The sequence below is a fragment of the Tupaia chinensis genome, unplaced genomic scaffold (genome assembly GCF_000334495.1).
Source record: "Tupaia chinensis unplaced genomic scaffold, TupChi_1.0 Scaffold000214_1, whole genome shotgun sequence".
Lineage (NCBI taxonomy): Eukaryota > Metazoa > Chordata > Mammalia > Scandentia > Tupaiidae > Tupaia > Tupaia belangeri.
The window spans coordinates 265,992-279,806 of record NW_006159689.1 but is presented as its reverse complement, the minus strand read 5'-3'; the positions used below and the strand labels follow the sequence as shown (position 1 = coordinate 279,806).

Below are 13,815 nucleotides of genomic sequence, written 5' to 3'. Positions count from 1 at the left end.
GCCGCCCGGGCCTGCCGCTGGGACGCCGTGCTGCCCAGGGCGCTGCTTCGCAGAGCTGGCCCGGAGCTGCCAGCCCCTGGCGGGGGTGCGGCCCGCGGCCGGGGCAGCCAGACAGTGTGGACTCCCGGGTGGGGTATTTGCCAGGAAGCTCTTGAGATGTGAGTGAGGCCCGGCCGAGCTCGTGGCGCTGGGTCAGTGCTCACTTCCTGGTTTGGAAACCGCGCTGTGGTCATTTGAATGGCGGCCTCGGGACAGGCTGAGTGAAGGGTATATGGTATGCTGTGCACTTTCTGTGCCTTTTAAATCCAAAATGTCCCCCAAATAAATAGTAAACGTGTGTCTGCAAGCACATATGAACCTGTGCATGCAAACATGCACGTGCTACATCGGCGTTACGCTGCCCCACACCTGGCTGCCAGGCCAAGCATGCCCCAGCTTCCGCCCGGAGCTCTTCTGATCAGCCTGCAGCTGGAAAGGGTGCTGTTTTCGCTCGCAGGTCCCTGCTGGGTGCGTCCGTTTTCACTGAAAGTAAACATTGTTTTCCCAAAGTTTCCTGTTGAACTCTCAGTGGGGAAGATCCCAGAGCACTGATCAGTGGGAGGGTTCTGGGGCTCCCGCAGCCCCTGCGGCCAGGGCAGGTACACAGCACCGTGTCCCCACACAGGGGGGACCTGGCAAGGGGCCAGGGCAGGCTCCAGGGGCGGGTGGGGCAGTGGGCGTGCTGAGCACTTTAACTCCACAAATCCACCTCCCCCACGGGGCCCAGACCCTTCCATCCCTAGAGAGATGCTTCCCCTCCTCTGCTGTGCCTTCTGTCCCGGGCCTGAGTCGCTTCCAGGCAAACTGAGAGCAGACTTCAGGTGGAGCAGACACAGTCCCTGAAGGATTCCTGAAAGAATCCCTTTGTGCGACGCGTCATCGCCCTCAGCCCTCAGCTGAAGAGAGCACATTAGTGCCGGACGTGACAGGTCGTTAGGTGTTCGCATGTGGATTGGCCTGGAAAACAGTATTTCTGTCCCTGGACGTACACCCCGATCAGAGAGCAATACTGATGTTAATTCATACTTGCATAATACGCAACTCTGTCTCCTCTTTATGCTAATGAAAGACCAGCTTCCTGAAGAAACCTGGCAGGTGGCAGCCCCTGAGAACTGTCTTCACCTTCCCACTGGATGAGGGCAAGTGGGTAAAATCGCAGGGCACCTGGCCAGGCCGTGGCAACCACCGTGTGCACAAAACACCTGAGGACAGGTTGCTGAGGAAGGCCCAGGCTGAGGCCCCACGTGCTCACCTAGCAGTTCTCATTCGGCCAGGAGCAAGAGATGGAAATGCAGCGGTTCTGCTTCCGTTTGAGCTACTAGCTTGGCGGACCTGAGACCGCCTGCCGTGCAGATCTGGGAAGAGGGTCCGGGAGCGTCCGACTGCATTCCTACCATCAGTTCGAATACAGATGGAAGGCATGGGGTGGACAGAGCTGGTAAGCCAGTTCAGGAAGGTGTCCTGGGGGCCGCCCCATCTCCTGGGGGCAGGCCTGGCCGGGAGGGCCTTCCTTTGTCCACATCCCGCTCGAAGGACCTTTGTTTCTGAAGGCGACTGGGTTTGGAGTTAAAATAAGGGCTCTGCTGGGTCTCATAATAGTTTTCTATTCTGGGTAATACATTAACACAAACGTAATGGCTTAAAACAACGCAATTTTTTTTTAAATTGGCATTGGGCACGGTGTCCATGTCCCCCTTCTCCACCCTTCGGTCAAGACTCCGAGCACTCCTGCTCCGGTCCGCGTCCCGTCCAGTCCCCGTCGTGTGTCCGAGGGCGACTCCAGCCTGGCTCCTGGCCGCGGTGGTGGCTGTGGGCGCACGCACGGTTGTGTTTAACCCTGTACTGACAGCAGTGGGTCATACCACTTCAAAGGCCGAAGAAGCAGAAAGACAACATTTAGTCGTGGGAGGCCACTTTCAGGGAGGCCAGGCGTCACACGTAGAAGTTATTGGTGAGTGATGCACGATGAAGGCGGAGAATCAGTTAGCCAATCGGGTGGCAGAGACTGGAGGCTACAGATACAAACCACAGGGAGGCGATGGGAGGGTAAACTAAGCCTCCTAAAGAGAAGGTGGTCTTGCAAATTTTTATGACATTTTTTCAGATTTAAATATAATACGTGTTACTTACACTAAAAAAGCTTTTTATTTTTTTTAGTGTTTTTTGCTATAGGGCGCATGCGCTAGCCAGACAGAGACAGAGACAGAAAGCGAGAAATCACCCCCCAGTGGGATGACCACGCTGCAATCCCTTCTCCAGTCTCCTCCCGGGATCTTGGGCACGCACACACACGCACCCGGTGTGAGTTTTAAGCCACCCGGTCTTGGACGTGAACCGCGGTCAACTATGTGGGAGTCCAGCGACATAGCCATTGCACTAACTGCTGGTCCCAACTCTAAAACAGTTTTCAGGTGAGGCAGAAAGCAGTTAAAGGGACAGAGCTCATCACCCACCTCTCCAGCAGGCAGCCTGCCCTGCCCCTGACCCCAGGTAACAAGCATCCTGATTTCTGAGGTTATCTGACCAGAATTTTTCTGTAACTCATGCCACACACACTCTTTTTCTTTAGTGTGCTGTAGGGCGTGTGTACTTGCCTGAGGCAGAGAGAGAAATAGAGGTGGAAAGAGAGAAATCACCCCCAGGGGGATGACCATGCCACTACCCTGTCTCCATTCTCCTCTTGGGGTGTTGGACATGCACACACATGCACTCATGTGAGTTTGAAGCCACTGGGGCCAGGACTTGAACTCTGCAGTCAGCCATGTGGGAACCAGCCTCCTTAACCTCCGTGCCACCTGCTGGCCCCACAGTTTCATTTTAAACAAAAAGATATTCAAATTCACATTATAACTTGTTTTCCATTTTCTATTTTTTGCCCTTAATATATCATTGGCTTCTCTCCATGTCAATTAATTTGGTTCTGCAACATCATTTGTAATGACAGAAATCTCTGTGTTTACATTTTTTTTTTGAGAGGTTTTCGCTATAGGGCGCGTGCGCTCTCCAGACAGAGAGAGACATAGAGACAGAAAGCAAGAAATCACCCCCCAGTGGGATGGCCACGCTGCAATCCCTTCTCCTCCATTCTCCTCTCGAGATCTTGGGCACGCACTCACACGCGCCTGGCGTGAGTTTTAAGCCACCGGGTCCGGACGCGAACCGCGGTCGACTATGTGGGAGTCCAGCGACATAGCCATTACGCTAACTGCTGGTTCCCTGTGTTTACATTTTTTATAGGATTTTGCCTTAGGGCACATTCACTTGTCAGAGGAAGAGACAGAGACAGTGAGAGGAGGTGAGAAAAAACCTCCCTGGGGGATGGCCTCACAGCAATCCCCTTCTCCTCCATTCTCCTTTCAGTATCTTGGATATGCACACCTGCACCCAGCGAGATCTTAAATCTCCAGATCTGGGACACAAACGCAGGCAACCATGTGGACCAGTGATGTAACCACTCCGCCATCTGCTGGCCCCGAGAAACATCTCACTATTTCAGCTTACAAGGATTTATTTAAAAATCCCTAATGAACAAACCACATTTAGAACTTTTCCAGGATTCTCTGTAAATATAATTTGCTCATGAACTCCTTTTACATATAGGTCTTGCAACAAGTGAGTGATTATTTCCTCAGGATAAATTCCCAGAAGTGTAATTGCTGGATGGGAGTAAATGTCTTTTTTTAATATAACCAAATTCTCCCCCAGAAAGTTATAGTACTTTTTAAAAATTTGAAAATGCTAGTTTTGAAATGTATGTCATTTTAATTTGCAATTTCTATATTTATTGCTCACTTTATTTCTTTTTTGAATCAGGAGTTCATGTTTAAAATTAATTTGTAAAAGCGTGTATGTTAAATGCTCTGTCTATGCTTTATCGTTTATTTTGTTTATGCTGGGTTTTGTAGTTTTTTTATTATTATACATTAGTTTTTTGTTTTGTTTTCTTTAACATTTGGCTTTTAATATTATGTTTAGAAAAGACTTCCACTCCTCAGGGTTATGAAACAATTAACCTAATATTTCAACTGGCACTTTACCGTTTCCTGTTTCGTTTTCTTGCTTTTTGCATTTGAAATTTTAGTCTAAGGCCTTAACCACCCGTCATCTGCTGGTTGCCACAGGTAATTCTTAACAAATAATTAGCAGTTCATCAGCCTGCACCCTTCACTCAATTTCTGCCAGTAAGTACATTTTTACATAATTATAGTAAAATAGTAAAATCGGAATCTGACGTTGGTACAGTGTTTTGTACTGTGACTATTCTCGAACCACCCCTGTAATCCCAAGACAGAACTATGCCATGATTGCGAAGGTCTCTGCCCCACCCCCCTTTGCAGCCACTCACTTCCTAAACCAGCATTGCCAACCGGCAGCCTCATCTGTCTTCCATCACTATAATTTCATCATTTCTAGAATGTCACTTAAGAGCCAGCAGGTGGGGTGGTGGTACAGGTGCTGTTCCCACATGGCCAACTGTGGTTCAAATCCTGGACCTAGTGGCTTGCTTTCTCACTTTCCTTCTCTCTTTCTCTCTCTCTGGTGAGCACATGTGCCCTATAGTAAATTAAAAATAAATAAATAAATAAAATGTCACTTAAGTGAAATTCTATAGTATATGACATTTTTTAAAAGAATTATTTTATTTAACTTTATTTATTTATTCATTTATTTTTAATTGACCAGAGAGGAATGGAGGGAGAGAGAGACAGAGACAGAGACGGAGAGAAAGCAAGTCACCAGGTCCAGAACTTGTGGGAGTCCAGCGTCTTTATCACCATGCCACCTGCTGGCCCCAACTTTTTTTTTTTTTTTTAAGTGAAATGTTTGTGGGACCAGCAGATGGTGTAACGGCCATGTCACTGGACTCCCATGTAGTAAATCACAGTTCGAGTCCTAGACCCAGTGGCTTAAACTTACGTTGGGTACGTGTGCATGCGTGCCCAAGATCCCAAGAGGAAAATGGAGGAGAAGGGATTGTGGCATGGCCATCGCCCCAGGGGGTGATTTATTGCTTTCTGTCTCTCTGTCTCTGTGTTTCTGGCAAGTGCACGTGCCCTATAGCAGAAACCTCTCAAAAAAAAAAAAAAAAAGATTTTTGCTATAGGACCTGTGTACTTGCCAGAATGGGGAGGGGGGGTTAGCCACGAGACAATCCCTTCTCCTCTGTTGTCTTAGGATTTGGGGCAAGCACGCACATACATCGGCCTAAGTTTTAAGCTGCCTGAGTCCAAGACTTGGACTGCGGTTGGTTACGTGGGAGTCCAGAGACATAACCATTATGCCACCTGCTGGTCCCAGTATAGGATCTTTTGAGACTGGCTTTTTCATTCACTGGTTTCATGTATCAATACTTCATTCATTTTTCTTCCTGAGTAATATTTTGTGGTGTGGTATCACAGTTTCTTTAACCATTGTCCGTCAAGGGATATTAGATCGCTCTGAGTCCTGGCTGGTATCTATTAGAGTCTAAGGAATATCTGTGTATAGCTTTTTGGGTAAACAAATCTTCATTTTTCTGGGATGAATGCCTAGAGAGTTTAATTGTTGGGTTGTATGGTAAACACATGCTTAGATTTGTAAAACAAAACAACTTACCATATTCTTTCCAGAATGTCTGTACCATTTTATTAGGAGTCTTCAAAAAGTTCATGGAAAATGTATATTAAGAATAATGTATGAATTTCATTTTTTTTGGCAAAAGAAACTTGTACATTAACTTTACTTTTCCATCAACTTTTTGAAGTCCCCCTGTGTAAGTGACCCAGTTTCTCTGTATCCTCACCAGCATGTGAGGTCATTATTTTTATTTTAGCCATTCTGGTAAGTGTGCGTGGATACCTCCTTGCGGTGCTGACTCGTACTCGAGCACTGCCAGTTTCTATATTGCTCTGGTGGATCGTCACACTGTGCGCTTCGCTCATTTTCCAAGTAGGTTGTTTCTTTTTTTTATTGTTGAGGTTTGAGAGTTATCTATATACCCTGGATATGAGTCCTTTGTCAGAAATGTAGTTTGCAAATATTTTTTCTATGAAGTTTGCCTTCTCATTGTCTTAAAGTCTTTCACAGAATGAGTTTTTAAGAGAAGTTTTCAAATATTGTTCTACCAATACATTTATATTCTCATGATAGAAAATTAAGCCATATGGGTGAAGTCAAAGACAATTTAAAAATTTCAGGATCCTTCTACTACAGAAAGTCACAGTGACAGGAAGGTGCCTTTCCAGCCCCCCCCCCTTCATTCTTACATATGTGTGGATTCCTGTCAAATCACTTTGAAGATCAGGGAAGATTTCATACTGAAATTCAAGATTAGATAGAATTTCATTCCCCTTTGTCTGCCGGTTTTAAGAAAACTAGGGCTGGAGAAGACAAACGGCTTGCCTTCCGCAGGGAAGGCTCTGGCAGCGTGGGAACTCGGCACCCCTGACTTGCGCCGGCTGTCCCTCATGGTGCGGTGCTCGGCGCCACCCAGCGCAGGAGCCCCTGCAGGAGGACAGGGAGCAGAGGCCAGCACTTGCTCTGCGAGCAGGGTTATAACATAGCAGAGAGCATAACGAGGAACCCGCGGGGAGGCAGAGCGCACAGCAGTCCTGCCCTGATTTGGAGGTCTAGAAAAGGGTTCAAAGAGAAATGAATACTTTGGGAAACAACAGCGAATTCGGCATATTGGCTCAGAATATCATTAAAATGTTAAGAAGATAGAACCTAAATATGATTTGTTTCTAATCATGAAAACATATTTCCCACAGGCAGTTGAATAAAAAGAAAGGGCAATGACAATTCCTAGGACAAAAACAAAAAGCCTCTTTAAAATGCATTTTGGAAGGGAGCAATCTGAATGCGGGCTAGCACGGGCTTCCTGCCTGTCTTGCCAGGTGCAGCCTGGGGACCACGTCTGCAGCTCCCACATGTGGAAGGGCGACCGTCCATCTATCTTCCTATCCAGTGAGAGAGAGGGAGAGGGAGAAAATGACAAAGTATTAGCCAGTGTTGACTCTGTAAAGAGGGTTTGTTATGCTATAATTTCAATTATTTCTATTTATTTTCCAAATAAAGAGCTAGGGGTGGGGGAAGAATTCCCTGACCTTTCCGCGGTGACAATTGCCCAAGCAGTTGTGCCTTCCGTACACCTGGGGGACTCTAACTCCCATGACCATGGATGAGCCTCTCCCGCCGCCTGTTTCGTGTGCCTGCATCTTCCTTTTTAAAACACAACAGGTGAAAGCCGAGGCCTGGCACTTAGCCATGCCCATGAACCTCACTTAGACCCGCTCACCATTGCTCTTCGCCAAATCAGGATACCAAACGCGTGTTGTAATTTTCGGTTTTGTTTAAAGGAAAGTATCCTTTTTATAATTGAAGAAAAGAAGAAAAGAAAGAAGAAAAAAAAAAAAAAAAGCACCTCAACTTCCCTGACCGGGAATCGAACCCGGGCCGCGGCGGTGAGAGCGCCGAATCCTAACCACTAGACCACCAGGGAAGAGGTGAAGAGGGCTGCCTCAGCGCGCTATACTAAACTGGAGGGTGTGACGCTCCTGCGTATGAGAATGTGATTGGATGGATATTTGGGGCGGAGTTCCTGAAGCTACTGACCCGCCGGATCTTCCCCGGCAGCCGCGGGGCCTACCGGAGCAGGGGGTAGGGACAGACTCCCGGGGCGGTGTTCCCGCAGAAGGGGAAAAATACCAGGGCTCTGGAGGGTCCTTCTTAAGGAGGGGGGAAATAAAAAGAATGTGTCAGAAGTGGGATTCGAACCCACGCCTCCATCTGGAGACCAGAACGCCCGTAGGTAAGGTGCTTAACCTTGAGTCTGGCGCCTTAGACCACTCGGCCATCCTGACACCCGGCAGAGCAGCCTGCTCGCCGCGCCTGCTGGCTGAGCCGGCAGCAGCGCGCTCCCGGGGTGACCAGGGACCGCTGGGGACCGCCCAGCTCCGCCCGGACGCGAAGCCTGCGGGTTTCTCCGGAGTTCTCAGGAACGCGCCGTGACTGCAATGCAGTCGGGACCGGCCAGCAGCCCTCTCCGGCGGGAATCGAACCCATCGTCCAGTTGCTGGGCAGGCTGTCGGTTCTAGGAGCAGCAGGGGCAGCGCTCGCCCAGGACCAGAGGCCGGGGACCGCTGCCGCGGGCGCTGTCATCCTCGCTACTTTCGGGCTTTCCACCTGGTCCCGGTGCGCGCTCGCTCGCGAGGTGCGCCCTGCTTCCCACAGCACGCGGACAGGGCTGGAGCTGAGGAGGGCTCCGCGGCGGCAGGGCCGGGTTCCCAGGTCAGGGCTGTGGGGCCCTCGTCTAGGCGCGGGGAGCTCAGGCCCCTGCGCAGCCCCGGCTGCGCGGACACCACGCACGCTTCAGGGCTCACTGGGAAGGCGGCTGGCCGGGTCGCTCCCGCGGGTGGGCGTGCACTGCTCGGAGGCCACCGCACGCGTCCACTGGCTCACCGTCAGCTGGGGCTGTATGAGGGGCCGCTGACCTGCCCAGCTGACCTGCTAGCCGGGGGTGCAGTGAGCGCCATCAGATACCCGGGCTCCGGCTCCTAGTGCCCGCTGTGCCCAGGTGACCGGAAGTCAGCCCCAGGTGCAGCCCTTGACACCAGGTCATCCTGAGCGGTCTGGAGGCAGAGCCAGCCAGCACCTCGCTGAAAGGACACCTCATCACCTCTTTCCTTTCCGAGTTTGGGATAACTTTTTCTCGTCACATCAGTGTCCTGTCTGAAGGAAGGAGCAGGGGTGTTTTCTGCTACCCCTTCGGTGACCAGCTTGTCCTTCAGGTCCTGCTGGCCAGATGGCCTCCCCTCACAAGCTCCCACTGGCCCGAGATGCTCGCAATTCTTCAGAGGCCGCTCTGCCTGGTGCCTCTGCCTGACCCAGAAACCAGCTGTGGCAAGGGCCTGGGAGGCAGCAGAGAATAAAAGCATTTGTCCCCAAGATGCTCACCTTTCAGCAGAGAAAGGCCTAGAAGAAGCAAGACTAATGCACGTTTTGGGGAGGGGCAAGCCCTGGGAATAAAAGGCAGAAAGGGAGTCTGGAGTGTCGCGATCGCTCAAGGGTGACCCGGGTGCTGCTTCTGAGCAGAGAAGCCAGGAGAGTGGGAGTAGCCGGATAAACCACCTGTGAGAAGGGGGTCCGGGAAGGAAGGGAACAGACACAAAGGGCAGCAGCTAACGGGACCCACAGAGCAGCTGCAGCCGGAGAGGGCCTCTGGGCTGGGGTGACTGATGGGATGGGTACTGGGCTGAGTACACCGCGCCTGCCTTTCAAGGACGCTCTGGCAGGAATGGAGAGCAGACCCCAGAGCGCCCTGAGGGACAGCAAGAGCAGCCCAGAGGCCAGCAAGCTGCCTGGGAGGGGGCGGATGGGAGCAGGTCCGCTGGCGCGAGAGCCGAGTTCTGAACCCAGTCTGACGTGGAGCCGGAGGATGAGTTCATGAGCAAGCAGAGTCGGAGCCGGGCCCAGAGGGCGTGGGCCTAGGGTCTGCTGAGGAAAGAGAATTCAGTGCAGCCTGTGGGTTTGAGGTGCCCACCCGAGGCGTCTGGAGGGCCGTTTGGGACAGCGCCAGGTGCGCGGGGCAGACGTCCAGGCTGGGGTGTGTGGGCCTGCAGAGGAAGGCTGGGAGGGACTAGGCGCCCGGTGTGTCTGGGCTGTCATCCCGTGTCGGGTTCTGAGACTCCACAGGTCCAGAATGGCGGGAGAGGCACAGTCTGAGTGGGAGGGAGGAGGATCGACTGCCGGACCCCATCAGGTCACCCTGCTTGTCGCCTCGCTTAGCCTAGACATGGACTCTGGAGTTGAGGGCGGGCTGTGTGGGCAGTGAGGGCTCTCCCGGAGAGCTGGATGAGCCCAGCTGACCCCCCAGCCTCTCCAGTGCACATGCCTAAGAAAGCCTGAGGTGTGTGTTTTATCTCCATGTAGCGCTGACTCAGGTAGACCGGGAAACCAGTCTCTTTTGGAGATCTGTACGTGTCCTTCAAGTTCTGGTTTGATGACACATTTCGGCATGAGCACCTCCATTCGGTCTGTTCTGCTCGGCCCAGAGCAGGACTTGGTCCGAAGCAGTGGCCTCCTATAATCTTTGTTTAACAGACGCAGACTTGGAAGGGCGCTGGCCGATGGGTAATGAAATGAGGTGAGTGTTCCTGAAACGTGGGTCTGAATCCGGGACATTCCAATGCATTAAAGAGAAAACCGCAGACAAGGCTGAGAAGGAACGGCCAGTGGAGAAGAGGCGACGCAGGAGTGTCAGGCGGGCGGAGTGTCAGGCGGGCGGGAGGACTGGCAGCAGCTAAGCTGGTGGCCGGCTGTGAGGGCGTCAGACACCGATGTGCAGGCTGCAGAGACTGCGGGCCAGGAGGAGTCTGGGTGGGTTTGGAAGTGTGTCCTGTGGTGTGCACTGCTAATGAGATGCCCGCGCTTGACGTTGCAAGATTCTGTGGACCCCTTGGTTATGCGACGAAACCACCAAAACTTTGAAATTGAGGTGAGATTAACATAAACTTAAATATTTAAACAAGCCCATTACATTTAGTACACTCATAATATTGTGCAACCACCACTCCAATTTAGTTCCAAAATACTTTCATCATTCAAAAAGGAGGCCCTGCATCTGCCAAAGAGTTATTCCCTGCTCCCCACTCTCCCCAGCCCCATGACAATCCCCAAGTCTGCTTCCATCTCTGCAAATGGACCCATTCTGTAGAGTCCCTGTAAATGGGACCTTCCGTGTGTGGCTTCAAATCAGCATAATGTGCCGAGGTGGGTGATTCCTAAGGAAATCATGCTTTGGGGCCAGCAGGTGTCCGCGTGGCTAAGGCGCTGAACTCCCACATGGCTGACTGCAATTCAAGCCCTGGACCTGGCAGCTTAAAACTCAAGAAGCTAAAAAAACAAAAACAAAAACAAACTCAAGAAGCTGTGCACATGTGTGCATGTGCCCCAGATTCCAACCAGGGCATGGAGAAGGGGTTGCATGGCCACCCCAGGGGCTATTTCTCACTTTCCCTCTCTGTTTCTCTCTCCGGTGAGCACATGTACTAATGGCAAACACCTAATTTAACAAGGAGAAAAAAGAAGAGAGGTCCCGACCAGCCAGGTGGTGTGGTGGCTAAGGCCGCTGGAGCCCACGTGGCCAGCTGTGTGGTTTGTGTCTGGAGCTGGTTGCTTGGAAAACATGTTGGGTGTATGTGCACGCGTGACCGAACTCTAGGAAGGACTGCCAAATGCTGTCTCTCTGGGTGTCACTTCTCTTTCTCTCTCCCCTGTCTCTCCCCACTGAGTCCACATGCCCTATAGAAAATTTTTAAAAAGAAGAAGAAAAGAAAAAGGTAGAGATTTACTTATTTCACTCATGAATCTGGTGGCTGGAAAGTGTAAGGCGCAGGGCTGCATCAGGCCGGCCTGCAACATGGCCGGCAGAAGCAGCGAGGATGGCGGGGCACGCAGGCAAAGCTGCCTACAACGCTCTCTTCTACCACACTCCCTCCCTGAGAACTAGCTCTTCCCGAGAGCTGGGACTCACTCAGTCTCTCACAAACAGCAGTAGTCCCGGAAGACTAGTGAGGCTGGTGCCTCCACGATTGGGCGTCAGTCTAATCCCTGCCCAGTAGGTCTACCACTTTTACCACCATCGGCTGAGGACCGAATGCCGAAACCAGAGACCCTGGGGGACAGACCATTACCTAAATCGTGACACACTGGGGTCATCCCCAAGGATTTGGTTAAGAACTCCTGAGGTCAAGAGAATTGGTGTAGGTGAGGTGGGTGAGGCTGGACAGGGTGGGAAGAGCAGGAGGCTGGCCTCCGGAGGAGCAGCTCAACCACCGAGGCAGCAGCGAAGCCTTCATGCTAGTGCCCAAGGCCCAGGGCGAGGGGACGAGGGCGTGGAGGGTATGTGCCCGCTGAGTGACTACAGCGACAGAACTTGGACTGGGCTCTGGGCAAGGAGGGGAGGGAGGACAGAGGCAGAGTGGAGTGGTGACAAAGTGACAGGCCGGGGTCACAGGTGGGTCAAGGTAGGCCAGAGGCAGTGAACTGGAAAGACAGGTAGTGGTAGTCAGAAGGCAAGACGCTTGACCATGACAGTCTCTGCGTGCCTGACCTGTCCCCAGCCAGTGAGCAAGAAGACGCAGGCTGTAAGACCGCCCAGGCAGGACTGTCAGAAGCTCTAGAGGGTGATGTTTGACTAAGGTGGTCTAGCACTTCCTCGGAGGCCCGGTGTTCCAGCTGTACACGCTGCCACGGCTATCGCCATGCGAACTCTCCGAATGAATTCACATGGCTCCAAACTGTTCAGAAGGGAACAAACGTGGAACCAGCAGTTAGCGTAATGGCTGTGTCACTGGACTCTCATGTAGTCGACCCTGGTCTGAGTTCCAGACCCGGTGGCTTAAACTCACACCGGGCACGTGTGTGTGCATGCTCAAGATCCTGAGAGGAGAATGGAGGAAAAGGGATTGTGGTGTGGCCATCCCCCCTGGGGGGTGATTTCTCGCTTTCTGTCTCTCTCTGTCTTTCGGGTGAGCACACGTGCCCTATAGCAAAAATCTCTCAAAAAATAAATAAAAAAGAAAGAAAGAAAGAAGTGAACGCATGACAGAAGGGGCTGGCGTCCTAGGCCAGCTCCGTAACGCAAGTTTGCCAAGCGGACATCGTGTAGAATATGCTCCAGGCACGGGCAGTCTCAAGGAGTTGGCCGGCATTCCGCAAGCCAGGATACTGAGTGCCAGGTTATGACAGCTGTCGCTCTCGTGAAGGCCGTGTGATTGCACACTGTCCTCGTGAGCTAGACTCACCCTGCTGACCTGATTTAACTTGGGGTAAACGGGCTCTGCCCGGACACAGTTTGGCTTCTGCTCCAGGAGACCTTGACCCCCCACTTCAACTCTTCCCTGTCTCTTGTCTCAACCCTTCGCGACACCCCACCTTCAAGCCCTGAATTTCTCACACTACAGGTAAACAAGGGTGTGCCAACTGGCACGTGGACAGAAAACGATTGGACACGTAACTTCTAGAACTGGTGCGGCTAGACAATCTCACCCAGACCCCTCACATTTGCAGTTGGCAGGGTGTGGTGGCAGTAAGATCATGTGACTCTGCTTGGGCTTTAGTTTTGCATTTAAGTTCTTAATAGGCAGTGACTCCGTGTATGGCCCATGCTCCCTGCCCGCCTGCGCTGCGTCTTCGTGACCCAGTGAGACATGTAGCCCAGTGTTGACAGCATGGGGCGCGGCTGGGAGGGCGGTCTCAAGCTCGGCTTTCTGAGGCCTCTAGTGGCTTCTCGTGGAGCGTGGAGCAGGTCTCCGCGGGTCCACGGCCCTGTCTTCGCCGTGGTGGTCCTGGTTTTCTCGCCAGAGCCGGGTCACCTCACGACTCATCTGGTCGAAAAGGCGTGCTCCAATGCGCGCGGCGCAACCATCGCGTCGCCCGACAGCTGCTGGTTCAGCACCTGGAATAAGACGTTCCGCCGCAAGCGTCGTCGCTGCGGCCGCAAACACCTCCGCTGCTCAAACATTTCCCACCGCAAGTCTCCCGGTTCCGGGTTCCCGCGTCGGTTCCCTCCCAGCTGCCCGCTCCTTCCGGCCCCTCCGCTTCCCTAACGGAGGAAGAGGAGCGCTCCCACGCGCAGCGCGGGACCCTTATATACCGTCCTTCCCCGCCACGCCCCCGTGCCATCACAGAGCGTCCGGTCGGACGTGACTGGCATAGGGACTCATGCAAATGACAGGGCCTGGCGGGGGAAGGCCGGCCGCGGGGCGCCAAACCCACCCTCCAAAACGCAGAAGA

At 52.4% G+C, this 13,815-nt stretch overlaps 2 non-coding genes across 2 annotated transcripts; both read right to left on the bottom strand.

Moving 5' to 3' along the window:
- Positions 1 to 7,447: 7,447 nt before the first annotated feature.
- TRNAE-CUC (transfer RNA glutamic acid (anticodon CUC)) lies at positions 7,448 to 7,519 on the bottom strand. The gene has a single exon. It is a non-coding gene; the product is annotated as a tRNA-Glu (tRNA).
- Positions 7,520 to 7,773: 254 nt separating this feature from the next.
- Positions 7,774 to 7,880, bottom strand: TRNAL-CAA (transfer RNA leucine (anticodon CAA)). Its single transcript has 2 exons — positions 7,843 to 7,880; positions 7,774 to 7,819 (listed from the first exon to the last, which is right to left on the bottom strand). It is a non-coding gene; the product is annotated as a tRNA-Leu (tRNA).
- Positions 7,881 to 13,815: the final 5,935 nt, after the last annotated feature.